General features: G+C 39.7%; 1 long non-coding RNA gene across 1 annotated transcript; it reads left to right on the top strand.

Moving 5' to 3' along the window:
- Nucleotides 1-1,586: 1,586 nt before the first annotated feature.
- On the top strand, nt 1,587-13,921 carry LOC116591972. Its single transcript, XR_004286257.1, has 3 exons — nt 1,587-1,632; nt 2,326-2,327; nt 13,854-13,921. It is a non-coding gene; the product is annotated as an uncharacterized LOC116591972 (long non-coding RNA).
- The last annotated feature ends 4,544 nt before the right edge of the window (nt 13,922-18,465 follow it).

Raw genomic sequence — 18,465 nt, 5'->3', positions numbered from 1 at the left:
TCATTAAAAAAAACAAAATTTTTCCACTGTATATTTTTTCATGTTTTGTTGAAAATTATTTACTCATAGAGTTGAAGCTCCATATCTGGGCTCTCTACTCTGTTCCTCTGGTCTATGTGTCTGTTTTTATGCCAGTACCATGCTGTCTTGGTGATCACAGCTTTGTAGTAAAACTTGAAATCAGGTAATGTGATGCCCCAGTTGTATTTTTGTTTTTCAACATTTCCTTAGTGATTCAGGATCTCTTATGATTCCATACAAATTTTAGGATTATTTGCTCCAGCTCTTTGAAAAATACCACTGGAATTTTGATCGGAATAGCATTAAAAGTATAGATTGCTCTAGGCAGTATAGACATTTTAACAATGTTTATTCTTCTTATCCAAGAGCATGGAATGGTCTCCCATCTTTTTTTGTCTCCTTCAATTTCTTTCATGAGTGTTCTGTAGTTCCTCGAGTACAGATCCTTTACCTCTTTGGTTAGGGTTATTTCCAGGTATCTTATGGTTCTTGGTGCTGTAGTAAATGGAAACGATTCTCTAATTTCCCTTTCTGTATTTTCATTGTTACTGTATAAGAAAGCCACTGATTTCTGTACACTGACTTTGTATCCTGCCACGTTGCTGAATTGCTGTATGAGTTCTAGTAGTTTGGGGATGGAGTCTTTTGGGTTTTCCATATAAAGAATTATGTCATCTGCGAAGAGAGAGTTTGACTTCTTCATAGCCAATTTGGATACCTTTTATTTCTCTTTGTTGTCTGATTGCTGTTGCTAGGACTTCTAATACTATGTTGAACAAGGGTGGTGAGAGTGGGCTTCCTTGTCGTGTTCCTGATCTCAATGGGAAGGCTGCGAGCTTTTTCCCATTGAGGATGATATTTGCTGTGGGTCTTTCATAGACAGATTTGATGAAGTTCAGGAATGTTTCCTCCATCCCTATACTTTGAAGCGTTTTAATCAGGAACGGTTGCTGGATTTTGTCAAATGCTTTTTCTGCATCAATTGAGAGGACCATGTGGTTCTTCTCTCTTCTCTAATTAATTTGTTGTAACACATTGATTGATTTGTGAATGTTGAACCATCCTTGTAACCCAGGGATGAATCCCACCTGGTCGTGGTTGATAATCTGTTTAATGTGCTGTTGGATCCTGTTGGCTAGGATCTTGTTGAGAATATTAGCATCCATATTCATCAGGGATATTGGTCTGAAATTCTCCTTTCTGGAAGGGTCTTTTCCAGGTTTGGAGATCAGGGTAATTCTGGATTCATAGAAAGAGTCTGGAAGTTGTTTTCCTTCTGCTTCAATTTTTTGAAACAGCTTCAGGAGAATAGGTGTTATTTCTTCTTTGAAAGTTTGGTAGAATTACCCAGGGAGTCCATCAGGTCCTGGATCTTGTTTTTTGAGAGGTTTTTGATCACTGCTTCAATCCTGTTACTAGATATTGCTCTATTCAGGTTGTCAATTTCTTCCTGGTTCAATTTTGGGAATTCATAGTTTTCCAGGAATGCATCCATTTCATCTAGGTTGCTTAGCTTATTGTCACATAACTGTTGATAATAACTTCTGATGATTATTGGGAAAACTGGACAGATATATGTAGAAGAATGAAACTCGACCATTCTCTTATACCGTACACAATGATAAACTCAAAATGGATAAAATACCTCAATGTGAGACAGGAATCCATCAAAATGCTAGAGGAGAACATCAGCAGTAACCTCTTCAATATCAGCCACAGCAACTTCTTTCAAGATATGTCTCCAAAGGCAAAGGAAACAAAAGCAAAGATGAACTTTTGGGACTTCATCCAGATCAAAAGCTTCTGCACAGCAAAGGATAAAGTCAAAAAATCGAGGAGGCAACCCACGGAATGGGATAAGATATTTGCAAGTGACAGTACAGACAAAACGTTGATATACAGGATCTATAAAGAACTCCTCAAACTCAACACACACAAAACAGGCAATCATATAAAAAAAAAAATGGGCAGAAGATATGAACAGACACTTCTACAATGAAGACATACAAGTGGCTATCAGACAAATGAAAAAATGTCCATCATCAGGAGCCATCAGGGAGATTCAAATTAAAACCACATTGAGATACCACTTTACACCAGTTAGAATGGCCAAAATTAGTAAGACAGGAAACAACGTGCATTGGAGAGGATGTGCAGAAAGGAGAACCCTCTTCCACTGCTGATGGGAATGCAAGTTGGTGCCGCCACTTTGAAGAACAGTGTGGAGATTCCTCAAGAAATTATAAATAGAGCTTCCCTTTGACCCTGCCTTTGCACTACTGGGTATTTACCCCAATGATACAGATGTAGTGAAAATAAGGGCCATATGTATCCCAATGTTTATAGCAGCAAATGCCACGGTCGCCAAACTGTGGAAAGAACGAAGATGCCCTTCAACAGACGAATGAATAAAGAAGATGTGGTCCATATACACTCTGGAGTATGATGCCACCATCAGAAAGGAGGAATACCCAACTTTTGTAGCAACATGGACGGGACTGGAAGAGATTATGTTAAGGGAAATAAGTCAAGCAGAGAGTGCCAATTATCATATGGTTTCACTTATTTGTGGAGCATAACAAATAGCATGGAGGACAAGGGGAGATGGAGAAGAGAAGGGAGTTGAGGGAAATTGGAAGGGGAAGTGAACCATGAGAGACTATGGACTCTGAAAAACAACCTGAGGGTTTTGAAGCGGCAGGGGTGGGAGGTTGGGGAACCAGTTGGTGGGTATTAGATAGGGCACAGATTGCATGGAGCACTGGGTGTGGTGCAAAAACAATGAATACTGTTTTGCTGAAAATAATTTTTTTTTAAAAAGAACAGAATTTTGACATTTGTATCAACATGGATAGAGCTAGACTGTATTATCCTAAATGAAATAAATCAGTCAGAGAAATACAAATACCATCTGGGTTCACTAATATGTAGAATTTAATAAACAAAACAAATGAGAAAAGGTACAAAAAGAGAGAGAGGCAAACCAAGAAACAGACTATTAACTATAGAGAACAAACAGGATTACCAGAGAAGAAGCAGGTAGAGGCATGGGCTAAATAAGTTTTGGGGAATAGGGAGTGCACTTGTGATGAACAGCAGGGATTATGTGGAACTGCTGAAACACTATATTGTATATCTGAAATTAATATTACACTGTATGATAATGAAAGAGATTTTAAATATAAACTTTATATATATATTTACACTGTCTGGAAATAGCCTTGGTGGCATACAGCACATGAAAGGATTTAATCCAGGTTGAGGGGCAAGATGGTGAAGAAATAGGAGACCCTGTTTCAATAGCTCCCCCAAATTTAGCTAAATAGTTACCAGAACACTCTGAACACCCATGAAATCAGCCTGAAATGTAAGATTATACACTTCTGGATCTCTATTGGGCAGAAGACTTCAGTGGACAGGTAATATGGAGTGGGAATGCTCAGACTGATATTGGAGGATAAAAGATGGGGAAGGGAGCCACCAGAAATGAGCTATTGGAAAGTAATACCCCAATACAAAAGTGCCCTGTAATTGGGGACCAGCATTAACTTAGACTCTGGTTAGAAGCACTCAAAAAGGGGCACCCGAATGGCTCAGTGGGTTAAAGCCTCGGCCTTTGGCTCAGGTCATGATCCCAGGGTCCTGGGATTGAACCCCACATCAGGATCTCTGCTCAGCAGGGATCCCACTTCATCCTCTCTCTCTCTCTCTCTGCCTGCCTCTCTATCTACTTGTCGTCTCTGTCTTTCAAATAAATATTTTTTTTTGAAAAGCACTCAAAAAGAGCAATAGTTTTTTAAGGGGCAACTGGTGGAATTGGGTGGTCATGGCCATGGGCCCAAGCCCATAGACCCAGGATGATCACTGCTGGGAACCACCCATGCCAGAGACAGTCTGGTGGGGTGGTGTCCAGTCTGTGGTCCTTGAGTCCACAGCTTTCAACTTCTTGCATCACTATTTGGGCTGGGCACACTCCTGCACATGCCTGAGAGATCCTGATGTGAACACAAGTTGGGATCCTTCAGACCACAGCCTTCCATGGCCCACGCGACCATGAGGTCTGAGCGTACTCCCACTCATGCTTGAAAGAACATGTTGCAAACTCTTATCAGGATCCCTTGGCATACATCCTTCCATGGCCTGTGCCTCTGCTAGGTGTGAGCATACCAGGTGTGGACATGGAACCCAGACAGCAGTTCAGGCAATGGTGGTCACCCAGGTTTGGACTCCCCCAGACAAATACAGTTCATGGTTTTAGTGGAATGGGGTTCAGAGACAAGTGGGGGCCTCAAGCAAACCCTGAGACAGTGGCTGGGGGTGCACATCACCTGTGGGAGGCTGCAATGTTCAACAGAGTTTACAGAGGGGGAGTCTTTGTGTTCTGGACACCAAAAGGGAAGAAGACTGAGGCTTCTTTATTTGGCTGAGGTCAGAGTTCAGACAAATTCTTTGTTATGACACTCTGAAAAACTGAAAAGACACCAAAGACCAAAACCTCCAGATAGGAAAAGCCTGAAAAACCTGTTTCCACGGAGCCAAGCTCCTTGATGGGAGCAGGGTGACTCATCCCAAGCAGGACTCACCTAAATACAATGCTGCAGGCCCCTTCCCCCAGAAGACAAGCCAAAAGAACAAGAGGACAACTACCACAGAGTTCCCATAAAACTGTAAAACCCCAACATTAGGGGAAAACAATATATTAAGCTCCCAGTATTGCTCCCAAACCTGTGTAATTCATAGATGCAACATTTTTCTTTTATTTTTTTAATTTTTTCTCACCATTCTTATTTTTTTTACCTACTTACCATTACAACTAAGGGTTTAATACAACATATTCCATAATAACTTTAAAAAAAATTTTCAGTGTAACAGTATTCATTGTTTTTGCACCACACCCAAAGCTCCATGAAATCTTTGCCCTCTATAATACCCACAACCTTGTACCATGACCTCCCAACCCCTGCCCCTTCAAAACCCTCAGGTTGTTTTTCAGAGTCCACAGTCTCTCATGGTTCACCTCCCCTTCCAATTTCCCTCAACTCCCTTCTCCTCTCCATCTCCCCATGTCCTCCATGCTATTTGTTATGCTCCACAAATAAGTGAAACCATATGATAATTGACTCTCTCTGCTTGACTTTTTTCACTCAGCATAATCTCTTCCATAATAACTTTTAATTTGAACTTTTTCATACATATAACTGTGTTTATTTTTCTTTTCTTTTTAAAAATACATATAGATATAAGCTTCAAGATAATCCTCTTTTCCCTATTCAATACTATCCCTATAGATAAACCAGTTTTAATTTCCTTATATCTCTGTAAAGTTGAGTCATTTAACAAAGATAACAATATTCTTCCATGACAAACCAGAATAACCATCCTCACCCAAATAGAGGGTCTATAACCATCTCCCCAACATATTGTTCTTTAAGTGTTTCTGTGTTATTTGGCTTTGTTTTTGTACCATATAAATGTTATTCTTGGGGTTCAATTTGGTTGGGTTTTTCTTTTTTATTTTTTCTTGTCTTTGACTTCTTTATATCATTTTGTTTGTTTGTTTTTGTTTATGTACCTTATAAACCTTACATTTGGGGCTCATTTTGGTTGGGTTTCTCTCTTTTCTTTATTTTTCTCTCTATTTTTTTTCCTTTGTTCTTTCTTTTTTTGTGGTAACTTCCAATTGCTCTGAAACATTCCAGGGTGCAACTTGCCTATGCGGTGGTCCATATATTCAGCTATACATCCTCTCAATGACCTCTCATCAAAATGAGTAAAAGGAGGAACACCCAACAGAGGAAAAAATTCAGAGACTGTGCCCTCTGCGACAGAACTATAGAATATGGACATAAACAATATGTTGGAAAAGGATTCACAATATCAATTATACAGGCAATGGTTAGATTGGAGAAGACCGTTAGTGACAACATATGAACTCTAAGGATGGAAGTGAGAGCTGATCTGGAAGTACTAAAAAATGCTATCAGTGATATCCAATCTAATCTAAATACTCTAACAGCTAACATAACTGAGGCAGAAGATAGAGTTAGTGATCTAGGAAACAAACTGATAGAGAAGAATGAGTAGGAGAAGGGTTGGAACAAACAGATTAGAAATCATGAAAACAGTATTAGGGAAATAAATGATACCATGAAATGTTCCAAAGTCAGAATTATTGGGATCCCTGAGGAGTGGAGAAAGAGAGAAGAATAGAATATAGTAAAACAAATTATGGATGAAAATTCGCCTGGTCTGGGGAATGGAACAAGCATTTATGACCTAGAGGCAGAAAAGAAACCCCACGATGAACAAATCTAGAAAGACCTCCAAACAATTGTGGAATTCATGAAACATAATTTTAGATAAGAGATCCTAAGGGCAACTAGGGAGAAGAGATTCTGTATGTACAGAGGAAGGCCTATCAGAATAACATCAAACCTGTCCACTGAACCCTGGCAAGTCATAAAGGACTGACAAGATATATTCAGGGCACTAAGTGAAAAGAACATATCATCAAAAACACTTTATCCAGCAAGGCTGACATTCAAAATGGATGGAGAGATAAAGAGCTTCTCTGATTGCCAAAGTTTAAAAGAGTATATGACCACCAAGCCAGCACTATAAGAAATATTAAGGGGGGGGGGTTCTATAAATGAAGGAAAAACCCCAAAGTGACATAGAACAGAAACGTACAGAGACACAATCTGTAGAAACAAGGACTTCACAGGCAAAATGATGTCAATAAAAACTTACCTTTCAATAATGACCCTCAATGTAAAAGGCCTAAATGCTCCCATTAAATGGCACAACATTGCAGACTGCATAAAAAGAAAGTACCCGCCCATACATTGTCTACAAAAGACCATGTTGAAGCTAAAGGTACATCCAGACTGAAAGTGAAGGGATGGAGAAGCATCTTTCATGCCAACGGACCTCAAAAGAAAGTTGGGGTAGTGATTCTCATATCAGATAAATTATATTTAAAGATGAAGACTGTAGACAGAGATACAGAAGGACACTACATAATTCTTAAAGGGTCTTTCCACCATGAAGACCTAATAAAAGTAAATATTTATGCTCCCAATATGGGAATAGCCAACTACATAAGCCAACTGTTAATCAAACTAAAGAGCAATATTGATATAAACACATTGATTTTAGGGGATTTTAACACATCACTCTCAGCAAGACAGATCATCTCAGCAGAAAATCAATAGAGAAACAAGACCCTTGAATGACCCATTGGACCAGATGGACCTCATAAATATATACAGAATATTCAACACTAAAACAACAGAACACTCATTCTTCTCAAGTGCACACAGAACTTTCCTGAGAATAGACCACAAACTGGATCACAAATCAGGGATCAAATTATACCAAAAGATCGAGATTTTTCCCTGCATATTCTCAAAGCACAATGCTTTGAAACTGGAACTCAATGACAAGAAAAAGTTTGGAAGGAATTCGAACACCTGGAAGCTGAAGACCACCTTGTTTATGAATGTTTTGGTGAACCAGGAAATTAAAGAACGTAAACAGTTCATGGAAACCAATGAGAATGAAGATGCTTTGGTCCAAAACCTATAGGATACAACAAAGGAAGTCCTAAGGGAGAAATACATAGCCATCCAAGCCTCCTTCAAAGAAACTGAAAAGTCCAGAATACAACAGCTGTATTGAAATGGAGAATCAACAACAAATTAAGCCAACTCCACACACAAGAAAGGAAAAAACCAAGACTAGAGCAGAGATCAATGAGATAGAAACCAGAGATACAGTAGAACACATCAATGAAACTAGAAGCTGGGCTTTTGAAAGAATCAATAAGATCAATAAACCACTGGGTAAACTAATAAGAAAGAAAAGAGAGAGGACCCAAATTGATAAAATTATTAATGAAAAGGGAGCGATCATGACTAACACCAAGGAAATAGAAACAATCATCAGAAAGTATTATCAGCAGTTATATAACAATAATTAAGCAACCTAGAAGAAATGAATGCATTCTTGGAAACCTATAAACTTCCAAAACAGAATCAGGAAGAAATTGACAACCTGAATAGACCAATATCTAGTAACGAGATTAGAAGCTCTGGTCAAAAACCTCCCAAAGCGATAAACTTTAAGGTAAACCTCTTTCCCCAGTCAATACTGCCCCTATATATAAACCAGTTTTAATCCCTCTTTATCTCAGGGAAGTTGAGTCCTTTAATAAATATATCAAGAAACATCCTGGAAGAATCAAAATAAACTTCCTCTCCCACACTCAGAATTTATAACGACCCTCCCATCTTTATCATTTGTCAGTGTTTCTGTGTATTTGTTTTTGTTCCGGTAGTATATAAATCCTATACTTGGGGTTCCTTTTGGCTAGGTTATTCCTCCTCTCCTCCTCCTCCTCCTCCTCCTCCTCCTCCTCCTCCTCCTCCTCCTCCTCCTCCTCCTCCTCCTCCTTCTTCTTCTTCTTCTTCTTCTTCTTCTTGTCATTTACTTTTGTTGATCTTTTTGTTTGTCTGTTTTTGATCATATATTTTAATAAATCTTACCTTGCAGGTGTAACTGTCCCTCAGAACAATGTATTACTTAAAATATAACCCATGGGAAATTTTACTAGTTACCAAGCACATTTAGATATAGCCTTAAACACACACACACACACACACACACACACACACACACACACTGACAACAGGCCTCTGGGGGAGAGGACGATATACAGCCCTGCAGCTGAGTATCTGGGGATGCCCGGCTAGCTCAGGGCAGATTGCTGACTGCTTCATTTTTCTGTCATCTCCCCTTTCTCCTCTGAGAGCACTTGTGGCTAATTATATAAGTCCCTTGAATGTGCTTGCTCAACTATAAACTTTACAATGCATGGCCAAACATATTTTGCCTTCCTTCTTATTTATCTACAAGGCATATGACTAATGATGGGCCTTCTTCAGCTCTCCTGTTCCTTACTGTCAATATCTAATATAAGTGGGACAGAAGAGTTGTTCAGGGCAACAGCATTTTCTGCTGTTGTTCCCTGCTCCCTTTCTCTTGCAGATGACTTGGTTGTGCCTCATTCTTCTCCCTTGTGCTGTCAGGAAGTGGCATGGGGGCCCATTCAGGCTGATTCTTCTCTTTTCTCTCTCTCTCTCTTTCTCTCTTTATTTTTTCTTTCTTTTTGGTCGGGACTCCTGATTGCTCAGAAGCATTCCAAAGTGAAACTTGCCCGCACCAGTGTTGATACATTCAGCTACACATCCCTTCAGCCATCTTTCACCAAGAGGTCTAAGAGAAGGAATGCCCAACAGAGGAATAATTCAGAGAATGTGCCCTCTCCATCAGAGCTATTGGGTATGGATATAAACGGTATATCAGAAAGTAAATTCAGGCTAACAATTATCCAGGCAATAGCTAGCTTGGAGAAAGCCTTTAGTGAAAAAAATGGAATTTATTAGGGCAGAAGTGAGAGCAACCAGGATGATGTTGACAATGCTCTTAATGAGTTCTAATCTAATCTAAATTCTCTAAAAGCTAGGGTAACTGAGGCAGAAGATAGAATTAGTGATCTGGAGGACAAACTGATAGAGAAAAAGGATCAAGTGGAAGCCTGGAACAAACAACTTAGAAGCCATGAAAACACAATTAGGGAGATAAATGACACCATGAAACCTTCCAATGTCAGAATTATCAGAATCCCTGAGGGGGAGGAGAAAGAAAGAAGACTTGAGCATATAATTGAACAAACTCTCCATGAAAATTTTCCCAATTTGGAGATTGGAACCAGCATTAGTGTATTAGAGGCAGAAAGGGCTGCCCCAAAGATCATAGAATCTAGAAAGACTTCAAGACATCTGACTGTGAAAATGAAGAATCATAATTTTAGACAAGAGCTCTTGAAAGCAGTTAGGGGATAGAGATCCCTTGTGTACAGAGGAAACCCCATCAGAATAACGTGAGACCTGTCCACAGAAACCTGGCAAGCCAGAAAGGGCTGGCAAGATGTATTCAGAGAACTAAATAAAAATAACATGGAGCCAAGAATACTTTATCCAGCAAGACTGATATTCAAAATGGATGGAGAGAAGGAGTTTCCAAGACTGGCAAGGAATAAAAGAGTATGTGACCACCAAGCCAGCACTACAAGAAGTATTAAGGGGGGTTCTACAAAAGAGGAAAATACCTAATAATATCATTAAACAGAAATGTATGGAGAAAATCTATAGAAACAAAGATTTCACAGTAACATGATATCAATAAAAATATATCTCTCAATAATCACTCTCAATATAAATATCCTAAACATGCCCATTAAATGGCACAGGGTTGCAGATTGGATTAAACAACAGGACCCGTGTGTATGTTGTCTACAAGAGACCCATTTTGAACCACAGGTTGCATCCACACTGAAAGTGAAGGGATTGAGAAGCATCTTTTATGCCAATAGGCCTCAAAAGAAGGCTTGGATAGCGATTCTTATATCAGATAAAATAAATATTAAACTAAAGACTATAGTCAGAGATATAGAAGGACACAACGTAATTCTTAAAGGAACGATCCACCAAGAAGATCTAACAATTGTAAATACTTATGCTCCCAATATGGGAGCAGCCAATTTCATAAAACTGTTAATCAAGATAAAGAGTCATATTGATATGAATGTATTAACAGTAGGAGATTTTAGCACACCACTCTCAGTAACAGACAGATCATCAAAGCATAAAATCAATAAAGAAACAAGAGCATTGAATGACACATGGGAACAGATGGACCTCATAGATATTTACAGAACATTCCACCCTAAAACAACAGAATACTAGTTCTTCTCAAGTGCACGTGGAACCTTCTCCAGAATAGACCACATACTGGGTCAGAAATCAGGACTCAATTGATGCCAAAAGATTGATATTGAGATTATTCCATGAATATTCCCAAATCACAGTGCTTTGAAACTGGAGCTCAACAACAAGGAAAGTTTTGGAAGGAATTCAAGCACCATGAAGCTAAAGACCACCTTGCTTAAGAATGCTTGGGTCAACCAGGAAATCAAAGAAGAACTTAAATAATTCATTGAAACCAATGAGAATGAAAACACTTCAGTCCAAAACCTATGGGATACAGCAAAGGCAGTCCTAAGGAGGAAATACATAGGCATCCAAGCCTCCCTCAAAAAATAAAAAAAAAAATCCAGAATACACCAGCTGCCTTTCCACCTTAAAGAACTGGAGAATCAACAACAAATTAAACCAACTCCACACACAAGAAGGAAAATCATCAAAACTAAAGCAGAGATATGAGATAGAAACTAGAGGTACAGTAGAACACATCAATGAAACTAGATGCTGATTTTTTGAAAGAATCAATAAGATCGATAAACCATTGGCCACACTAATCCAAAAGAAAAGAGAGAAGGCCCAAATTAATAAAATTATGAATGAAAAGAGAGATCACAACAAACACCAAGGTAATAGAAACAATCATCAGAAATTATTATGAACACTTACATACCAATAGGTTAAGCAAACTAGATGAAATGGATGAATTCCTGGAAAATCATAAACTCCCAAAATTGACCCAGGAAGAAACTGACAACCTGAATAGATCAATATCTAGCCACGAGATTGAAGAAGTGATCTAAAACCTCCCAAAAAATGAGAGCCCAGGCCCTCAAGGATTCCCTAGGGAATTCTACCAAACTTTCAAAAGAGAAATAATACATATTCTCCAGAAATTGTTTAAAAATTCAAAGCAGGACGAAGCCAACATTACTCTGATCCCCAAAACAGGCAAAGACCAGACCAAAAAGGCAAATTTCAGATGAATATCCCTGATGAATATGGATGCTAATATTCTCAACAACATCCTAGCTAATAGGATCCAACAGTATATTAAACAGTTACTGTTGGTGGTAATGCAAGTTGGTCCAGCCTCTTTGTAGAACAGTGTGGAGATTCCTCAAGAAATTCAAAATAGAACTTCCCTATGACCCTGCGATTGCACTCTTGGGTGTTTACCCCAAAGATATAGATGTAGTGAAAAGAAGGGCCATCTGTACCCCAATGTCTATAGCAGCAATGGCCACTATCGCCAAACTGGAAAGAACCAAGATGGCCTTCAATGGATGAATGGATAAGGAAGATGTGGTCCATACACACTATGGAGTATTATGTCTCCATCAGAAAGGACGAATACCCAACTTTTGTAGCAACATGGACGGGACTGGAAGAGATTATGCTGAGTGAAATCAGTCAAGCAGAGAGAGTCAATTATCATATGGTTTCACTTATTTGTGGAGCATAACAAATAGCATGGAGGACATGGGGAGATAGAGAGGAGAAGGGAGTTGGGAGTTGGAAGGGGAGGTGAACCTTGAGAGACTATGGACTCTGGAAAACAATCTGAGGGTTTTGAAGGGGCAGGGGGTGGGAGGTCGGGGTATTAGGTTGTGGGTATTATAGAGGGCACAGAATGCATGGAGCACTGGGTGTGGTGCAAAAATAATGAATACTGTTATGCTGAAAATAAGAAATAAATTTTAAAAATAAATAAAATAAAATATGCAAGTGAAAAAAATATAAATAAATAAATAAAATTAGCTGAAGAGAATGCAAAAAAATAAAATGTTATCCACCATGACCAGGTGGGATTTATCCATGGGTGCTAGAGAGGTTCAACATTAGCAAATTGATCAATGTGATACAACAAATCAATAGAGAAGAGAAAAAAAACACATGGTCATCTAAATTGATTCAGAAAATGTATTTGACAAGATACAACATCCATTCATGATTAAAACACTTCAAAGTATAGGGATAGAGGGAACATTGCTCAACTTCATAAAATCTCTCCATGAAGAGAGATTATCATCCTCAATGATGATTCTCTGTGGATATATCCACAGAAAATATCATCCTCAATGGGAAAAGCTGACAACCTTTCCTTTGAGATCAGGAACATGACAAGGATTCCCACTCTCACCACTCTTGTCCAACAAAGTATAAGAAGTCCTAGCAACAGCAATCAGACAACAAAGAGAAATGAAATGTATTGGAAATGAGGAAGTCAAACTCTCTTTCTTCGCAGATGACAGCATACTTTATATGGATTACCCAAAAGACTCCACCCCCAAACTACTAGAACTCACACAACAATTCAGTAATGTGGCAGGATACAAAGTCAATGTACAGAAATCCATTGCTTTCTTATACATTAACAATGAAAACATGGAAAGGGAAATTAGAGAATTGATTCCATTTACTATAGTACAACCATAAGATACCTGAGAATAAACCTAACCAAAGAGGTAAAGGATATGTAGTTGAGGAACTACAGAACACTCATGAAAGAAACTGAAGAAGAAACAAAAAGATGGAAGACTGTTCCATGCTCTTGGATCAAAAGAATGAACGTTGTTAAAATGTCCATTTGGCCTAGAGAAATATGTACTTTCAGTGCCATTCTGATAAAAATTACATTGGCATTTTTCAAAGAGCTGGAGCAAATAATCCTAAAACATGTATGGAATCAGAAGAGACCCTGAATTGCAAAGGAAATGTTGAAAAATAAAAACAAAACTGGCAGCATCACATTGCCTGATTTAAAGCTTTACTACAAAGTTGTGATCACCAAGATAACATGGTACTGGCATAAAAACAGACACATAGACATGTGGAACAGAATAGAGATCCCAGATATGGACCTTCAACTCTATTGTGAAATAGTCTTTGACAAAGCAGGAAAAGATATACAGTGGAAAAAAGACCGTCACTTCAATGAATAGTGCTGGAAAAATAGGACAGCTAAATACAGAAGAATGAGAGAATTCCTCCTTTCTCTTACACTAGACACAAAGATAATCTCGAATTGGATAAAAGACCTCAACATGAGGCAGGAACCCATCAGAAACTAGAGGAGAACACAGAAAAAAAACACTTCAAAGTCAGACACAGCAACTTTTTTCAAGATATATTAACAAACCCAAAAGAAACAGAAGCAAAAATTAACTTTTGGGACTTCATCAAGATCAAAAGCTTCTGCACAGTAAAGGAAACAGTCAACAAAACAAAGAGGCAACCCACAGAATGGGAGAAGATATTTACAATGACAGTACAATCAAAGGGCTGGTATCCACGATCTAGAAAGAATTCCTCAAACTCAACACACACAAAACAGATAAGCATGTCAAAAAATGGGCAGAAGACATGGACAGACATTTCTCCAATGAAGATATACAAATGGCCAACACACATGAAAAAAATATTCATCAACACTATCCATCAGGGAGATTCAAATCAAAACTGCATTGAGGCACCAACTTACAGCAGTTAGAAAAGCCAAAATTAACAAGACAGTAAACAACGTGTGTTGGAGATGAAGTGAATAAAGGGGAACCCACTTACACTGCTGGTGGGAATGCAAGTCGGTGCAGCCACTTTGGAAAACAGTGTGGAGATTCCTTAAGAAATTAAAAATAGAGCTTCCCTATGACCCTGCAATGGCAGTACTGGATATTTACCCCAAAGATGCAGATGTAGTGAAAAGAAAGACCATATCTACCCCAGTGTTCATAGCATCAATTGTCCCAGTCGCCAAACTGTGGAAGGAGCCAAGATCTCCTTCAATGGAGAAATGGATAAAGAAGATGTGGTCCATATATCCTATGGAGTATTATGCCTCCATCAGAAAGGATGGAATACCCAATTTTATATCAACATGGACAGGCCTGGAGGAGATTATGCTGAGTGAAATAAGTCAAGCAGAAAGTCAATTATCATATTGACTCTTTTTGCTTATTGACTCTATTTTGCTTATTATGACTTCATTTTGCTTATTGGTGGAGCATAAAGAATAAAAAAAAGTACATTGGGAGCTGGAGAGGAGAAGGGAGTTGGGAGAAATTGGAGGTGAAGACGAACCATTAGATACTATGGGCTCTGAGAAACAATCTGAGGGTTTACGAGGGGAGGGGGGGAGGTTGGGTGAGCCTGGTGGTGGGTATTGTGGAGGGCACGTATTGCATGGAGCAGTAGGTGTGGTGCATAAACAATGAGTTCTGGAACACTGAAATTAAACAAATAAATAAAACCTGCGGGCATCACGTTGCCTGATTTCAAAGTATACTAAAAATCTGTGATCAGAGAAGGGGGGACAAGATGGCAGGGGAATAGGAGGAGGCGCCTTTTCAGCTGGTACCCCAAAGTGAGCTGATTACCTACCAAAAAACTCCACTCACCCATGAAATCAGCCTGAGATCAGAATCATACACGTCTGGATCTCTACAGGGGCAGAAGACGCCAGTGGGCAGGGAAAGCAGAATGGGAATGGCGGACTGATATCAGAAGATAAACAAAAGGGGGAGGGAGCCACCAGAGACGACTGGTTGGAAAGTAATACCCGATAGGAGCAAGAGTGCCCTGCGTCTGGGGACCAGCATTAACTTGGAGACTGGTTGAAAGCACTCCAAAAAAGCAAAGGATCTCAGGGGGAAATTGTCGGAATCGGGGTGGCTAGGGACAGGAGCTTAAGTCCCCGGTCCCAGGACAGCCTCCCAGTGCTGAGGCAGAGAGAGTGCAGTGGAGAAACCAGGTCTTGGTCCCTAAGCCGCCAGCACACCCGAGAATGCGTGGGTTCTGGCGCCTGTGAGGGGATGGGAGCGACGCAGGTCGGCAGAACGCGGGAGCCCTACTACAAAGCCTGAGATACGCCCGCAGGTCCCTCATGCTCCCCTGAGAGAGTTACAAAGGCCCAGCTGGCGCTCTTTGACCTGCGCCATTGTTTCCAAAGCCTAAGCCGCGCGCCCCAAACTTGCCCCTGACAGAGGTGCACAAAAGCCCAGCCTGGTGCTCTTGGAACTGCACCCCATTCTCAGTGCCTGAGATGGCGCACATGACCCGTAGCCACCCCTGAAAGACGCGCGCAAGCTGGGCACTCCCAGCCCGGGGCCAGCGGCAAAATCTCAGTGTGCGATTGCTGCTTGAAACCTCTCTGGCAGTCGGGAGCTCCCAGACAGCCGCCACTGCCTTGGCTTTGGGTACAAGCAAAAGATCCTGCATCCCCAGGGTCTGCAACTTGGAACCTGCTCCAAGGGGGGAACTTATTTCGGCTCTGCACCCAGACTGAGGCCTCTCTCGAAAGGGAGATCAGGGTGTGGTTTGTTTTCCTCAAAAACTACAAAACTATCAAAGGCGGTCAAGGTGAGAGAAAAAAAGTGAACAAACAAAAAAACCGCCAGAGAACAAATGCCTGAAAAAAACCAGTTTCCTCAGAGCCCACCACCTTGAGGGGGGCGGGAGGACTTAACTCAGGAAACGTCACAGATTGAAAACCCACGTGGCAGGCCCCTCCCCCAGAAAACAAATAAAGAAAGAAAAAAAAGAGGAAAAAAAAAAGGACTACAAGAGAACAACCACTACTTCATAGGAAAACTTTTACTGTTCACTCGTTCCCACTATTCTTTTTTTTTTTTTTTCACATAGGTAATTCTTTTAACCTATTTACCATCACAGCGAGCTGTACAGTACATCAAATTCCATAATAACCTTCTAACCTGAACTTTTTGATACATACACCTATGTTTTTCTTTTGCATTTTTATTTTTTGAATTCCTTTTTTTTAAATTTTAGTTTAGTTTAGTATAGTTTATTCCTTTTTATTTTTATCCTCTAATATTCATATGGAGTTAAACTTCAAAGTAATCCCATTTCCCCAATCAATACTACCCCTATAGGTAAACCAATTTTTAATCCCTTTATCTTAGGAAAGTTGACTCCTTTAACAAAGATATTAAGATACATCCAGGAAGAATCAAAACAACCTTCCTCACACACACTGATAATTTATAAGAATTCTCCCATCTTCTTCTTTGACCAGTGTTTCTGTGTTTTTGTGATTGTCCTGATAGCATATAAATCTTACACTTGGGGTTCTTTTTGATGAGGTTCTTCCTTTATTTGCATATACATACATATATATATATATATATATTTTTTTTTTTTTCTCTTGTCATATACTTGTATCAGTCTTCTTCTCTTTTTTTGTTTGTCTACTACATAAATCTTACCTTGGGGCCCATCTGGGATGATCCTTCTCTTTCATCTTCCCTTTCTTTCCTGTCTCTCTCTCTCTCTCTCTGTTTCCTTTTTCTTTTTCTTTTCTTTTGTCTCTCGTTTGGGTGCGGAATCCTGATTGCTCAGAAGTGTTCCAGGGTGCACCTTGACTGCACCACAGTTGATACATCCAGCTACATCTGTTCAGTCATCTCCCACCAAAATGACTAGGGGGAGGAATGCCCAACAGAAGAAAAATACAGAGGATGGACCTTCTGTAACAGAGCTATCGGCTACCAACATAGACAATATGTCGGAAAGAGAATTCAGGCTAACAATTATCCAGGCAATAGCTAGGTTGGAGAAAGCCATGGATGACCAAATGGAATTGATTAGGGCCGAGATGAAAGTGACCAGACAGGATGTTCACAATGATAGGGCAGAACTTAAAGCTACCAGGGAGGAGGTTCACAATGCTCTCAATGAGTTCCAATCTAATCTAAACTCTCTCAAAGCTAGGGTAACTGAGACAGAAGATAGAATTAGTGATCTGGAGGACAAACAGGTAGAGAGAAAGGATCAGGAGGAAGCCTGGAACAAACAGCTTAGAAACCACGAAAACAGAATCAGGGAACTAAATGATACCATGAAGCATTCCAACGTTAGAATTATTGAAATCCCTGAAGGGGAGGAGAAAGAAAGAATTCTAGAAGATATAGTGGAACAAGTCCTTCATGAAAATTTTCCCAATCTCGCGAATGGAACCAGCGTTCATGTACTAGAGGCTGAACGGTCTCCACCCAAGATTATACATTCCAAAAAAACATCAGGACACCTGAGGGTCAAATTGAGGAATTATAATTTTGAAAAGCCTCCAGGGCAAAAAGGCTCCTTACTTACAGAGGAAAGCCCATCAGCATAACGTCCATAGAGAACTGGAAAGCCAGAAAAGGCTGGCAAGATATATTCAGGGCACTAAATGAGAAGAACATGCAGCCAAGAATACTTTATCCAGAAAGACTGATATTCAAAATGGATTGAGAGATAGAGTTTCCAAGACCGGCAAGGCATAAAAGACTATGCAACCACCAAGCCGACACTGCAGGAAATATTAAGGGGGGGTTCTATAAAAGAGGAAAAATCCGAAGAATAGCATTGAACAGAAATATAGAGACAGTCTACAGAAAGAAAGACTTCAAAGGTAACTCGATGTCAATAAAAGCGTATCTATCAATAATCACTATCAATGTGAATGGCCTAAATGCGCCCATAAAATGGCACAGGGTTGCATATTGGCTAAAATGACAGGACCCATCCAGATGTTGTCTACAAGAGACCTATTTTGAACCTAAGGATACACCCAGACTGAAAGTGAAGGGATTGAGAAGCATCTTTCATGCCAATGGGCCTC

The sequence above is a fragment of the Mustela erminea genome, chromosome 5 (genome assembly GCF_009829155.1).
Source record: "Mustela erminea isolate mMusErm1 chromosome 5, mMusErm1.Pri, whole genome shotgun sequence".
Taxonomy (NCBI): Eukaryota; Metazoa; Chordata; class Mammalia; order Carnivora; family Mustelidae; genus Mustela; species Mustela erminea.
This window is presented reverse-complemented; position numbering and strand designations above follow the sequence as displayed.